The sequence below is a fragment of the Marmota marmota genome, unplaced genomic scaffold, assembly GCF_001458135.2.
Source record: "Marmota marmota marmota unplaced genomic scaffold, marMar, whole genome shotgun sequence".
Lineage (NCBI taxonomy): Eukaryota > Metazoa > Chordata > Mammalia > Rodentia > Sciuridae > Marmota > Marmota marmota.
In genome coordinates, this window is record NW_025999914.1 from 875,138 (window position 1) to 888,586 (window position 13,449).

Below are 13,449 nucleotides of genomic sequence, written 5' to 3' on the forward strand. Positions count from 1 at the left end.
TAACGGGGGGGGGGGTGTGTGGGGTGTGTGTGTGTGTGTGTGTGACGAACAACTTGTGTACATTGATACAGCACGACTGGGAGCCGTTTATTATAGGACAACAGAGGTATTTATACATTTTACACAGCTTATCTTAATTAGCATAAACTCCATACAGCAGTCAACCAATAAGGACTCTCCACACTTAACCGCTAGCTGGCGTTACTTCACAAACCACTCCCTCTGGCAAAATGTTTACATTTTGTTTACAGACTCTAACATTTGCCAGGCGCCATCCTGACTTGTTTACAGACTCTAACATTTCACCCTTTTGTTTAATTTAAACAACGACCATAGTGGTTTTTACACAAACACCATAAATAATCTGCTACAAGCAGAAGGGGAGGATACAAAATGCACAATACTAAGCCAACTGATGTCTCCATGCAAGAAGCCTTTGGAAAAATTATACCAGCAATGACACCGTTTGCAAAGATACCGAGTTACAATTTGTTGTAGATTACAGTTTGTTGTCTCAGTCCAGGTAAAGCAGTGTCTCAATAGATTAACTCACAGTCCAGGTAAATCACAGTCCAGGTAAGTTCACAGTCCAGGTAAGTTCTATAGGCAGCTAGCTTAAATCACAGTCCAGGTAAGTTCTGCAGGCAGCTAGCTTGATCAGAAGTCTCGTCCGGTTCTCGGCAACACTGGAAATTCTTCCACCTTCATCTTCACCGGCACTGGGATGAAGGCAGGAACTCCGGATGGCTAAAGAAAATCCTGTAGTATTCCACTAAGAAAACAACCTTCTGAACAATTTAGTACATTACCTCAAGGTTTTTTACATTTGAAATAAGCCTTAATTGTGCTCATTACTCATTAGCTTCCAGGTGTGGGAGAACCATTGTAGTTACTGGCCTTGGAAATGATCAAACTTCAGGGACGCAGTAGTCTTCCGCCTGTAGTGTCCTGGGCAGCCCCAGATGGCCCTGGGGAGAGTCCCGGACTCAAACTGCTACTGGGCACAGGTTTGGATTTGGGCTCTCGCAGTGGCGTCCGGCTCCCCGGGTGGGGGGCGGGGAAGAGCCGGTTGCCACCGCTTGGAAAGCCCTTGCTGCGCCATGACCGGCTCGTGGGCACGTGGCAGCGGCTGCGCCGTTTTATGCACCCTCTGGTAACGAAAAGTATTCAGTAATAGCCTTTTGCTGCAACTTTTTTTCTGATAATCCTTCTTCTTCTGAACTTTCTTTTTCTTTCTGACTAGAGTTCCTGGGCTTCTATCAACACATGCCCTAACTATTCTTGGTTCCACTGGGGTGCCTCCTTCCCTTAGTAATTTACTTCTCACCCCTTCCATATTTTCATCACAAAGACAATACAACATTTCAAGACAAAACAAGACACAAACATACTGTATCAATCTTTTCCATTTTCTCAATATCGCCATTTTTCCTCTCGCCCTATCTGCCTAGGGACGAGCAGATTTGCTCCCGTCCTATCTACGGACGGGCAGCTTTTTCTCGTCAACTTACCCCCGAGTGTCCCGGGGCTCCCCTACGGGCCACCATCTGTCGCAGTCCGGCTGCAGCAAAATAACCGGGGGGTAACGAACAACTTGTGTACACTGATACAGCAGGAATGGGAGCCGTTTATTGTAGGACCACAGAGGTATTTATACATTCCACACAGCTTATCTTATTTAGCATAAACTCGATACAGCAGTCAGCCAATAAGGAATCTCCACACTTAACGGCTCAGTGGCGTTACTTCACAAACCACTCCCTCTGGCAAAATGTTTACATTTTGTTTACAGACTCTAACATTTGCCAGGCGCCATCCTGACTTGTTTACAGACTCTAACAGTGAGGCAAGGGTATCTCTTCTCATCACTCCTAATCAACATTGTACTGAAAGCCCTAGTTAATGCACTAAGTCATGAAAAAGAAAGAAAAGATACATAGATTGGGAGGAAAGAAAACGCTTGCTCACAGAAGACATAATTGTCTATGTAGAAATTCCCTCCAAAAAAAAAAAAAATTTTTTTTTTTTTTTTAAATGAGGAATGGAGCAGGAATCATCCAAGATGGACCTAGAGCACCTTGTAGTGCCAGGAAGATGGCACTTCATATTTCTTCATATTTTTAAAATGAAGAAGTAAGAAAGACACTCCCAGATAAGCAAAAACCCAGAGAATTCATTGCTAGAAGGCCTGCTTTACAAGAAACAGTAAAGGAAGTTCTTCAGGCTGAAAACAAGTGACACTAGACAGTAATTCAGAATCCACATTTTTTTTTTAAAAAGGTAATTAGGTAATTACAAAAGATAATAATAAATTGTATAATTATTTTCTTAACTCATTTTTAACTGATTTAAATAACAAACTGATAGAATAATACATATGTATTAGGGGATCTATAACATAAAAATGTAATATATTTGACAGTAACAGTATAAAGAAGGCAGGATGAAACAAACTGTAATTGAGTAAAAAAGTAACAGCAGATGGTAACTCAAATCCACAGGAAGAAATGGAGAAAAACACTAGCTGGGGGAAAAAAAATATCCGCCAAGAGGAGGAAGAGAAGAAGAAGGTTAACACAACAAAAAATATCTGTGAACAAACTTCATCTTTCAGTTTTGTTTGTTTGTTTTCTTTTGTTGTTATTGTTGTTTGACACAACAATAAATTGTTTAGGGCCTGGCTAAATTGCTGAGGCTGGCTTTAAACTTACAATCCTCTTTGCCTCAGCCTTCTGAGCCACTGGGATTACACTAGCTCTTTTCAGTTTTTGAAACCTTTCTTTACACCTTTTAAAAAGTTGCCTCTAGTTGGTAGAGTGGGTGCCTCACATGCACAAGGCCCTGGCTGCAATCCCCAGAACTAAAAAAAAAAAGAAAAAAAAAAAAAAGAAAGAAAGAAAAGAAAAAGTTAACTCTAAATGTGTCATAAACTTAAATGTAAAAGCTAAAAGTATAAAACTCTTAAAGAAGACATAGGAGTATATTTTTATGACATTCGGCTAGGCAAAGATTTCTTAGATATGATACCAAAGCACAAGTGTAAAAGAAAAAAAATAAATTCGACTTCACAAATTAAAAAATTTTGTGTTTTTAAAAATACCATCAAAAAAGTAAAATAAAATCCACAGGATAGGAGAAAATATTTGCAAACCATATATTTGATAAGAGAACTGAATGCAGAATATATAAAAGATCCTTATAAACCAATGGTGAAAAAATAACCCAATTAAAAACTGAGCACAGGAGGGCTGGGGATATAGCTTGGTTGGTAGAGTGCTTGCCTCACATGCACAAAACCCTAAGTTCAATCCCCAGCACCACCACTACCACCCTGGAAGGAAAAGGAAGTGAAATACATTTTCCTGAGAATATAAAATGTTGTAACTACTTTGCAAAACAGTTTGTCATAGAGTTACCAAGTGTAATTATAATTTCCTTTTAGATATAGGTCCAAGAGAAAAGAAAACACATATCCACATGAAAACTCTGTCAAGAGTGTTCATATCGGCATTATTCATTTTAGCCAAAAAGTAGAAACCCAACAAATGTGATGAATGGAAAAATAAAATGTGGTTTATGCACACAACAGAATGTTATTCACCCATAAAAGAAACAAAGTATTAATACATGCTACAATATGAACTTTGAAAATGTTATTTTAATATTAAAGAAACCAGACATGAAAGATCACATATTCTATGACGGTCTTTATATGAAATGTCCAGAACAGGCAAATGTGCAGGGACAGAAAGTAAATTAGTTATCTGGTAGTTGTCTGGGCTGGAGAATGCAAATGAGTTAAAGTGAAGACTAGAGGACTAGAGGACTAGAAGATGCAGGGTTTCTTCTTGAAGTGATGAAAATATTGCAAAATTATTGTGCTGATAATTACATAACTCTGAATATACTATAAACTTTTGAACAATATACTTGAAATGGGTGAAATGGGTAAAGCTCTTTTTTAATATTTATTTTTTAGTTGTACACAATACCTTTATTTTGTTTTATTTTTATGTGGTGCTGAGGAGCGAACCCAGGGCCTCACATGTGCTAGGCAAGCGCTCTACCACTGAGCCCTAAATCTCTTTTCAATAAGTTAAAAGGGCTAGGGATATTGCTCACTCAGTAGAAATTAAAAGCAGAATACCATTTAATTATCACCAAGAAAATGGAATGCTTAGACATAAGTTTTTTATTTTAAATTTAACAGATACATAAAACATAAAAATTGCATTTATTTATTGGAGAATTGTGTGATATTTTGATACATATATGCACTATGTACTATCATTTTAAAAAACATGTATGTATGTATGTAAGGTCAGGGTGAAGCCTAGGGCCTATGCATGCTAGCCAAGCACTGTACCAGGGAGCTGCACCTCTGCCCTTTAATATCATTTTAAACTTGCCTATCTCCTCAAATACTTATCTTTTTATGATTTTAAAAAAAATTTCCTTCCTCTAGCTTTTTGAAATATATGGTACATTATTGTTATCATTTAATCCTAACAAAACTTCATGAAGTATGTACTATTTTATTCCCATTTTGTAGATGAGCCTCTAGAGGTAGAGTTCTAGAAGCACTAAAAAAGAATGAGTTATTCTGATTGTTGCCTAAAGATCAAATTTATGTTTCAGTTTGCAAAAACACTGAATCAAGTAGCTGAAAGCTTGGGATTCCTCCGCAAAAAAGGGGTTGCTAGACTGGTGACAGAAACCAAGATGGAAGAAAAGAACATGAAATTTGGGTTGGATGGAAGTGGGAACAATCTGTGACTAAGACTGGCAAAATCCTCTGGTTTAGATGGCTGAGGAGTTTGCTTTCATCCATCTTAACCTCATCAACCAAATCCGGTGTACAACACGTAGTGGGAGTGGGGGTGAAGGGGACGATCAATTAAACCACGAAACACATCAGAATTACAGCATGTTTCTCAAAGTACGACCCCCACCAGTCGCACTGGCAGAAAATTTGTTAGAAATCCCAATTATTGGCCCCATTCCAGACCTTCTGAATCTGAAATTCAGGGTGGGCCAGGTAATCTGAATTTTGGTTGCCACTGCAGGGGATTATAATGCACGCTACCGTTTCAGAACTGTTGGTTAGAGAAAAGAATTGCTAGAAGAGGTAAAAGATTACATCAGAAGTAAACGTAAAGAAACAGTGTACCTTCATTCCCAGAGGCTGCTGTGACTGTTTGCCCCGCCAGGACAAGCAGCAAGGGACCTAAACTGAGTTCGAAGCCAAGAGGCAGGTGGAAAGGGGATTACCCCACTCTCCAATAATCCGGAGGGAATCTCTGTAGTTGGTATTTTTGCTTGCTCCAGAACAGCGATCTCTTCCTCCCCTCTAGCTACAATCCGCTTTCCACCACCTTTATTGTCTTCTCTATTCCTATCAGAATGTAATCTCCATGAAGGCACAGATTTTTGCCTGTTTTATTCATTACTAGCACACAGTGGACACTACAATGTTTGCCAAATGAATGCATTTAAATTATATTCATTCTTGAAAATGCACAAAATCTGAAAGATTGAAGACAAAGCCCAATATGGAACCAAATTGGCTGTTATCACAGAAATCTTGGAGAAAATTGGCTAGAAAGGAACAGAACGAACAGAAACATTTAACTTTTTGTATATTAGACTTCATGTATTTTTTTTTTTTAATGGAGGGCAGTGAAACCTATTGATGGATATGCTGGTGACTGTCTTTGGCAAAATGGCTTTCCTGCTACTGAGTAAGAACGACAGAACTACTAAAAACTCGGATTAGACTATTTGCAAACTTCTAAATTGTTCCCAGTGTCGACTCAGTCCTGGTCAGTGCTAAATGAGTGTCAACTAGATTAGTTACCTTATCAACCACATTTCAGAATTCCTCTTTGAAACGAACTTTCTGATGTAAGTAACAACTTGAACTTTAATTAAATGCTTTTCCATACATGTCACATTTAAAAGCGTTCTGGTTAGAATGAATTAGCAAATGTTGGATAGATTGACAGACAAAACTGAGCTAGCAGGTGGCTCACCACTGTAATCCCAGCAACTAGGGAGGCAGAGGCAGAGGATCACGAGTTTAAAGCCAGCCTCAGCAATTTAGCAAGGCACTAAACAACTCAGTGAGACCCTGTCTCTAATAAAATACAAAGAGGGCCATTATAAAATAAATAAACAAATAAATAAAAATACAAAATAAATACATAAAAGACGGACACATTTCCCACAGACATTATATTTATATGGTTTCTCCCCATGTGTGTCATCTGTTGTTGAACAACATATGACTTGCTTCTGAAAGCTTTCCCACATTTATAAAAGGATATCTCCTGAGTGGATTCCATTATGGTAAATTGAGTTGGACTGACCAAAAAAAAAAAAAAAAGGCTTCATCATATTTGTAGTCTTTCTTCAGTGTGGATTCTTCGATGTAGAATAAGGTGAAAACTTTGACAAAAGGTTTTTCCACAGTCATTGTAATTTAAGGTTTGTCTCCACAGTGGATTCTCTGGTGTACTTTTAGGTTGAAGTTCACATAAAAGGCTTTTTCCACACTTGCTACACACATATGTCTTCTCTTCAGTGTCAATCTGCTGATGGCTAATACAGTAGAGTTATGTGAATAGTTTCCTTGAGTTTTCAGAGCTGCCCTTGTGTTTGTTGGCTTCTCTACCATCAGGAAGCAAGCACCTCTGAATCTTTCAAGTATCTTCACTTGTGATTTTATTTATTCAGAAATGATTTGTGTAAGATCAGTTCCCTTGTTGTCAATCCTGGCCTACCATCTGAAAAAAATATATATAAACATGCAAATTATCTCTTTTATTTCACTGTCTGGAAGTTTTAAAAATGATAGAAATAATACTAAAGAGGCAAAGCATATAATTCAGGCAGTGGAAATCATTCCTGAGTAATTTTTAGTTTTTGGTATTTTTTGTATTGTTCATTTTTAGAAAAGCATAAAGAGTTTGTTTAGTGAAATGAAAGTAATGCTCCAAGATGTGTGGAGTGGTCTGCCTCTCAGAGAGAAAACAGCCTTTCTGGGTAGTCTTTAGAATGACTGAACTTGTTGAAAAGTAGGGGTATGAAAAATAGGACTTTTATTATTCCTTTATCTTATTTACTTATTTAACTGTAATATCTTATTTAGTGCTACTCAAAATTGCCAGATGACATTATACTAACACCACATATAAACAAATAAATGAATAAAGGTCCATCAATAACTGATAATTTTTTTTAAATGCAATCAATATACACCCTCCTCATTGACAGCCTTATTGCCAAAAAAAAGTCAGCTGAAATAAACTGTGTTTAGTGATGTATTGATTTAGCACCTACTGCAAATTTATGAGACCAGTGAACCATACTTTGAGTAGCCCTGCTGTTTAGCAGTGTTTCAAACAAAGATTTTATCTGTCAGTGGTAAAGAGAAACTTAAGTGTAATAATTACTAATTCATGATGCTAAATAAGTTGTTTATATCTTCCTACTTTTTTGGTACTGAAAATACTATTAAATGATAGTGATAGAAGATAGCAGTTAGGAATAGACTTGTGTCCCCAAAATTCATATGAGAATCCATAACCACCAAATCAGTGTGATAGTATTTGGCTTTTTGGAGGTATCAGATGACATCATGAGGAGAGAGTCTCCATAATGGAATAAGTGCCCTTATAAGAGACACCATAACAGCATTCTCTTTCTCTGCCATGTGAGGACACAGCAAGAACGTGACCACCTACAAGACAGGTAGAGAGCCCTTACCAGGAAATGAATTAGCTGGCACCTTGATCTTGGACTTCTTGGCCTTCAGAACTGTGAGAAAATTACTTTCTAAAGTTTAAACCATTTATCTGAGGTATTTTGTTATGGCAATCCAAGCAGATTAGAATAGCTGTTTTATTCACGTTCTTTCTTAGAAATAAAGGCTTGGAAACCCTATAATTGTGACTCAAATTATTCTTTTTTTTAAATTTATTCTTTTAAAAATATTTTACATGCCCTTGAAATCATAGAGTCTAGAAACTACTATTTCAAGTGTGATTATAAAAGTAACACATAAAAATTTTAACTACAATATCATCTGATTTTTCAGGTTTTTGTTTATTTCATAATTTTTATTTTCCATTTCTCTTCACAAAGTTACACAAATTATGTTCTTTAAAAGTTTTAGCATTTTATGTTATGTTTTAATATATGATTAATCTGGTATGTGTATATACATTGCCTGTGATGTGAAGTATATTTTACTTTCTTATAATTAAAAATCCTTTATTCAAGATTCAAGGATGAAAAAGATTAATCAGAGTAAAAACTATTTAATAAGGTATTTATAAAAGTAAGGGCAAGGTTGAGGGAAACTAACAAATTTTATGAAGCACCTTTCCTTCTGTAAACTTGAAGAGGTAGGAGGTAAAATAAGAGAGAGCCATTATGGAAAACTTGTAGGAGAAGGTGAACTAACTGAAGTTATTCCCACCAAAAGCATGTAGAAACCAACTCACAGTCTAATAGAGCCTTATAGGAAGGAATAAAACACCTTGCTCTACTTTTGTATATTCTAAGTTCATCTCTTTGGTGTCCCTTTCTGATGGAACTCAACAAGAAACCACATAACAAGGGGACTTATCATGAAGCCTACAGCATATGTCTCACCAAAAGGTGAAAGATGAAGAAAGGAGCCAATATAGCAGCCATTGGTTACATGAGGCTACTAAGTATTTGAAATGTATCTAGTCTGAATTGAGGTGTGCTATGTGCTAAATAGACATTAGGTTCCAAAGAAGTACTAAGACAAAGAAAATAAACATGAAATACCTTACTAATAATTATTTTCCTTGCAAATTATGTTGGTAATCCATTGGGTTAAATAAAAATATATTAAAATTAATTTCTCTATTTGTTTTTTTAAAAAAAGAAGTAAAGGAGTGCCGCAGTCTGGCTGGGCACAAATGCCGCAGTCTGGCTGGGCACACAATCACGAGCCACCACACAGCTTGTAGATTCAAACAGCAATTCTTTATTCCCGAACTCACACCAGCCGTCTACAATCACGTTCTGGGGAAATCCACGTTCTCTGCCCAAATCCACATCCACTGGGCTTCTGTCTCCCAAAAAATACTGTCTGAATCCCGTGAGAACTCAAGGGGAACTCAGGCAGCAGGATACGCCCTATTCCAAGCAGGAATAATCTTAAACCTTAAACCTGGAACCTAAACCGGGAACGCCCTAAACCCGATTATCCTAAACCGGGAACACCCTAATCCGCCCTGGTCCTTGAGCAAGGTCACCTACATGCAATGTCACTGCAAAATGTCCTATTTCCACGAGTCCTTCCACTAAGCAACATGGGGTACGCTGGCAAGGAAATTGTCATACCTACTTGGCTAATGGCTCCCAGCAAAGGAGAACAAGGTAATATTTTCTGTATCTTGACGGTAGTACTATATATCCATACATATGTTGTCATTTTTTTACATTCGTGATATCAAAATTCATCTAACTATAAAACTAAATAGGGTAAATTCTATCATATATAAATTATATCTCAACAAACATGACTTTAAAAAGAAATCTAGTTCATCAAGTGTTTTAACAGTATTGGGCGCATACTAACCACATGATAAATAATGGCTATTATTATGATTCATTAAAACAACCTGCATCAAACTGTTTCATAGTGGGATAGAGAGGGGGAGCATGGGAGGAACAGACAAACTCTAGATAGGGTAAAGGGTGAGAGGGGAAGGGAGGGGGCATGGGGTTAGAAATGATGGTGGAATGTGATGGACATGATTATCCAAAGTACATATATGAAGACACAAATGGTGTGAATATATTTTGTATACAACCAGAGATATGAAAAATTGTGCTCTATATATGTAATATCAATTGTAATACATTCCGTTGTCATATATAACAAATCAGAATTAAAAAAATAAAATAAATAAAAAAAGAACTATATAAAGAAAAAAGGATTCATGACCATTTAATATAAAAACTATAACTAAAAATTTTAAGAGAAAAATCCATGTAAATCTCAACTTTTCCATCTCTAAAGATATGAACAAAAATCAGAAGCTTAGGTATTCTAGATTTGAATAAAGAATACTGAAATTTGCCCATTCTCTAATTGCTAGGCAGTTTTGTTTTTTTTTTTTTTTTGCTAATTGCTAATTGCTATGCCTCCCATCAGACCAGAAATCTAAACACCCCTTACTTCCCAGAAGATAATTCACTCTCTCTCAGCTCACTCAGTTCTCTAAGTCCTTCAGCACAGACACACATTTTCCTAATTTTTGGAAGATGCTTCTGCACCAAGGAAGGCCTCAAGTTCATGGGTCAGGAACTGCTCCAGGATCTGCTCCTTACTGGGCAGTGCATCTCAGGTTTCAGCCCTATCCAAATAGCAGGAGCAGGTTCAGAACCTCTTGGGGTCCAGGTGTTTCTTTGTAGTGGCACTGTCCCCCTCCACAGAAAATCTTAACTAAGCTCCTCCAGAAATCTTCACCATAATTGATTTTAAGACTATCAGCAAAAGTGTCTCTACAAAAGAGTTTAATGTAGCTGAACTTCCTATTTTCCTGTTGCTCTATTTTATTTGGCCATAGGCATGGAAGAAATCAGCACTCACAAAAGGTGCTGAACACCTCTTTACTAGTTTTTCACACTTACCCAGTATAATAGTTTGTAAAAGTGTGTTTGCAAAATTTTCAAAATTATTCCCCGCCCCTGGAGTTAACTGGGGCCCACTGCTATTCCAGAGACTTTGATTCTGCCATCAGCAGGAGGGGTGGGGGTATTAAAGGAACTCTTCAAGGATTATATTCCAGGTGTGGTCTGGTGGTGGTGGCGCTGGTGATGTGGTGGGGGGTCCCTGATGATATGTTAGGATTCACTTGTTAATTTGGAGTTAGTTGCTTCCTAGATCCACTGGCAGATATCTCCTTTCTGTGAAGCACACATAACTCAAGGTAATCTTGTTCTCCACCCCCAGGTTAGGGAATGGGAGAGAGGGACAAGATGAAAAGGAAAAAACTTGTCCCTTTTAAAAATAAGCATTATTTGGGGCTGGGGATGTGGCTCAAGCGGTAGCGCACTTGCCTGGCATGCGGCCCGGGTTCGATCCTCAGCACCACATACAAAAACAAAGATGTTGTATCCGCCGATAACTAAAAAATAAATATTAAAAAAAATTAAAAAAAAAATAAAAATAAAAAAAATAAAAATAAGCATTAGAGATCACCTAGACTGCGCTGTATGCCTAAAGACAAATATACAATCCTGAAAATAAAGTTGATCTCACAGCGAAGATAGTAAGAAACCATGAACAGAATATCCAAGAATTATGGGATACCATCAAAAGACCAAATTTAAGATTTATTGGGATAGAGGAAGGTTCAGAGATTCAAACCAAAGGAATGCACAATCTCTTCAATGAAATAATACCAGAAAATTTCCCAAGCATGAAGAATGAACTGGAAAATCAAATACAAGAGGCCTATAGGACATCAAATGTACAAAATTACAACAGATCTATATCAAGACACATTATAATGAAAATGCCTAGCTTACAGAATAAGGATAGAATTTTAAAAGTTGAAAGAGAGAAAAATCAGATTACCTATAAGGGAAGACCAATACAGATCTCAGCAGACTTTTTCAACCCAGACTGTCAAAGCTAGGAGATTCTGGAACAACATATACCAAGCTCTAAAAAATAATGGATGCCAATTAATAATCTTATATCCAGCAAAATTAAGCTTCAAATTTGATGCTGAAGTAAAAACCTACCATGATAAACAAAAGCTAAAAAATTTATAGCAAGAAAGCCTCACTACAGAACACTCTTGGCAAAATATTCCATGAAAAGGAAATAAAAAACAACAATGAAAACCTGCAAAGGGAAGAACTACAATAAAGGAAAAGCCAACCAAAGGAGAAACCAAGTCAAGCAAAATATAAAAAATAAACAAAAATGGTTATAATACAGTTCATGTCTCTTTCAATTGCTGGAGATAAGATAGGTGCTAAAGTTGAGTGACCTAATGGTTATGAACCACCAGTTCAATAATCAGTTTAAAATTCAGATTTTTAATAGTTACAAATAAAAAGTCCTCTATGTGGGAAAAAAAAAAAAGCCTCAGAGCAAGGAGGGCTGAATTCAAAAGGTGAAGTGGACCACTGTTACAACACTACAGATAGTATTTACAGATCTCTTACTTTGTACTAGGAACAATTATGCATTTCACATACATTATCTCATTTCATTCTGGAATTCAAACTCATGGTAGCTGATCTCCTGATAGTCAATAATTTGAAACTGGAAAATACCTTGGCCTTTCACCTCAGATGTCAAGATGCTGCTAATTCCCTCAGGTAGTTCACCTTTTGTTTTCTCAGGGAGATAAATTCTGGTGTTTGGGAGAGATTGTGGTGTTTTTGCAAGTTTTTGAGGAAGAGATTTAGCAGTAGGTATTTCCCTATCCCACCTGACAGATAAATGCTATTTACTTTAAAAAGTTGAAGGTGGGGGTGAGAAGTAAGAAATTCCATCAGTGTTGTGAAAGCTTTTCAGAGAATAATTAATTCTTACTCCATGAAAAAAATAAACAATATGAGTTCTGCAGAGAGAAGTAAAATAAATCCAGGAACACAGGATACATTCTGGAAAAGAAACCATCTATTCCCACAGTGACTCTTGAAGGGAATTTAAATTATCCTTTCCTTTTGTTACAGAGCTGAGGCCTTTGGGAAAACTGAGGTAACACAAAGACCCCCCCCTTCTTCAAACCCCGATTTTTGCAATCAAATCAGAAAGATTTCAGACATGTTGCTCAGAATAACAAGAATGACTTTATTGAAGGAACAGGAAAAAGGAGTGTATCCTCTCAGAAAGAGGGACAATGTGCCTCTCTAGCACTCCAGTTTTATTGGGGAACCCAGAGAAGTTTCCAGAGAGTCCCGCCCAGGGCCACCTCTTGACTTTTGACTAACAGCAAGATGACATCAGACTTTCAAGTCCCCATTGCCATCCTGACTGGTTTTATATATATATATATATATTTATTATTATTATTATTATTATTATTATTATTATTATTATTATTATTATTGGTACCGGGGATTGAACCCAGAGGCACTTAACCACTGAGCCACATCCCCAGCCCTTTTTAATATTTGATTTATTTAGAGACAGGGTCTCATTGAGTTGCTTAGGGCCTCCCTAAATTGTTGAGTCTGGCTTTGAACTCTTGATCCTCCTGTCTCAGCCTCCCGAGCCACTGGGATCACAGATGTGCACCACTGTGTCCAGCTCTATGTGGATTCTTAATCATACATTTTTACAGATTTTATGGTTAGGTAGAACTACCCTTATCTCCCAGCATTTTAGGATTGAGCCACAAAAGTCTCTCCCTTCAGGGTAACTTGGGATCTTCTTATCAA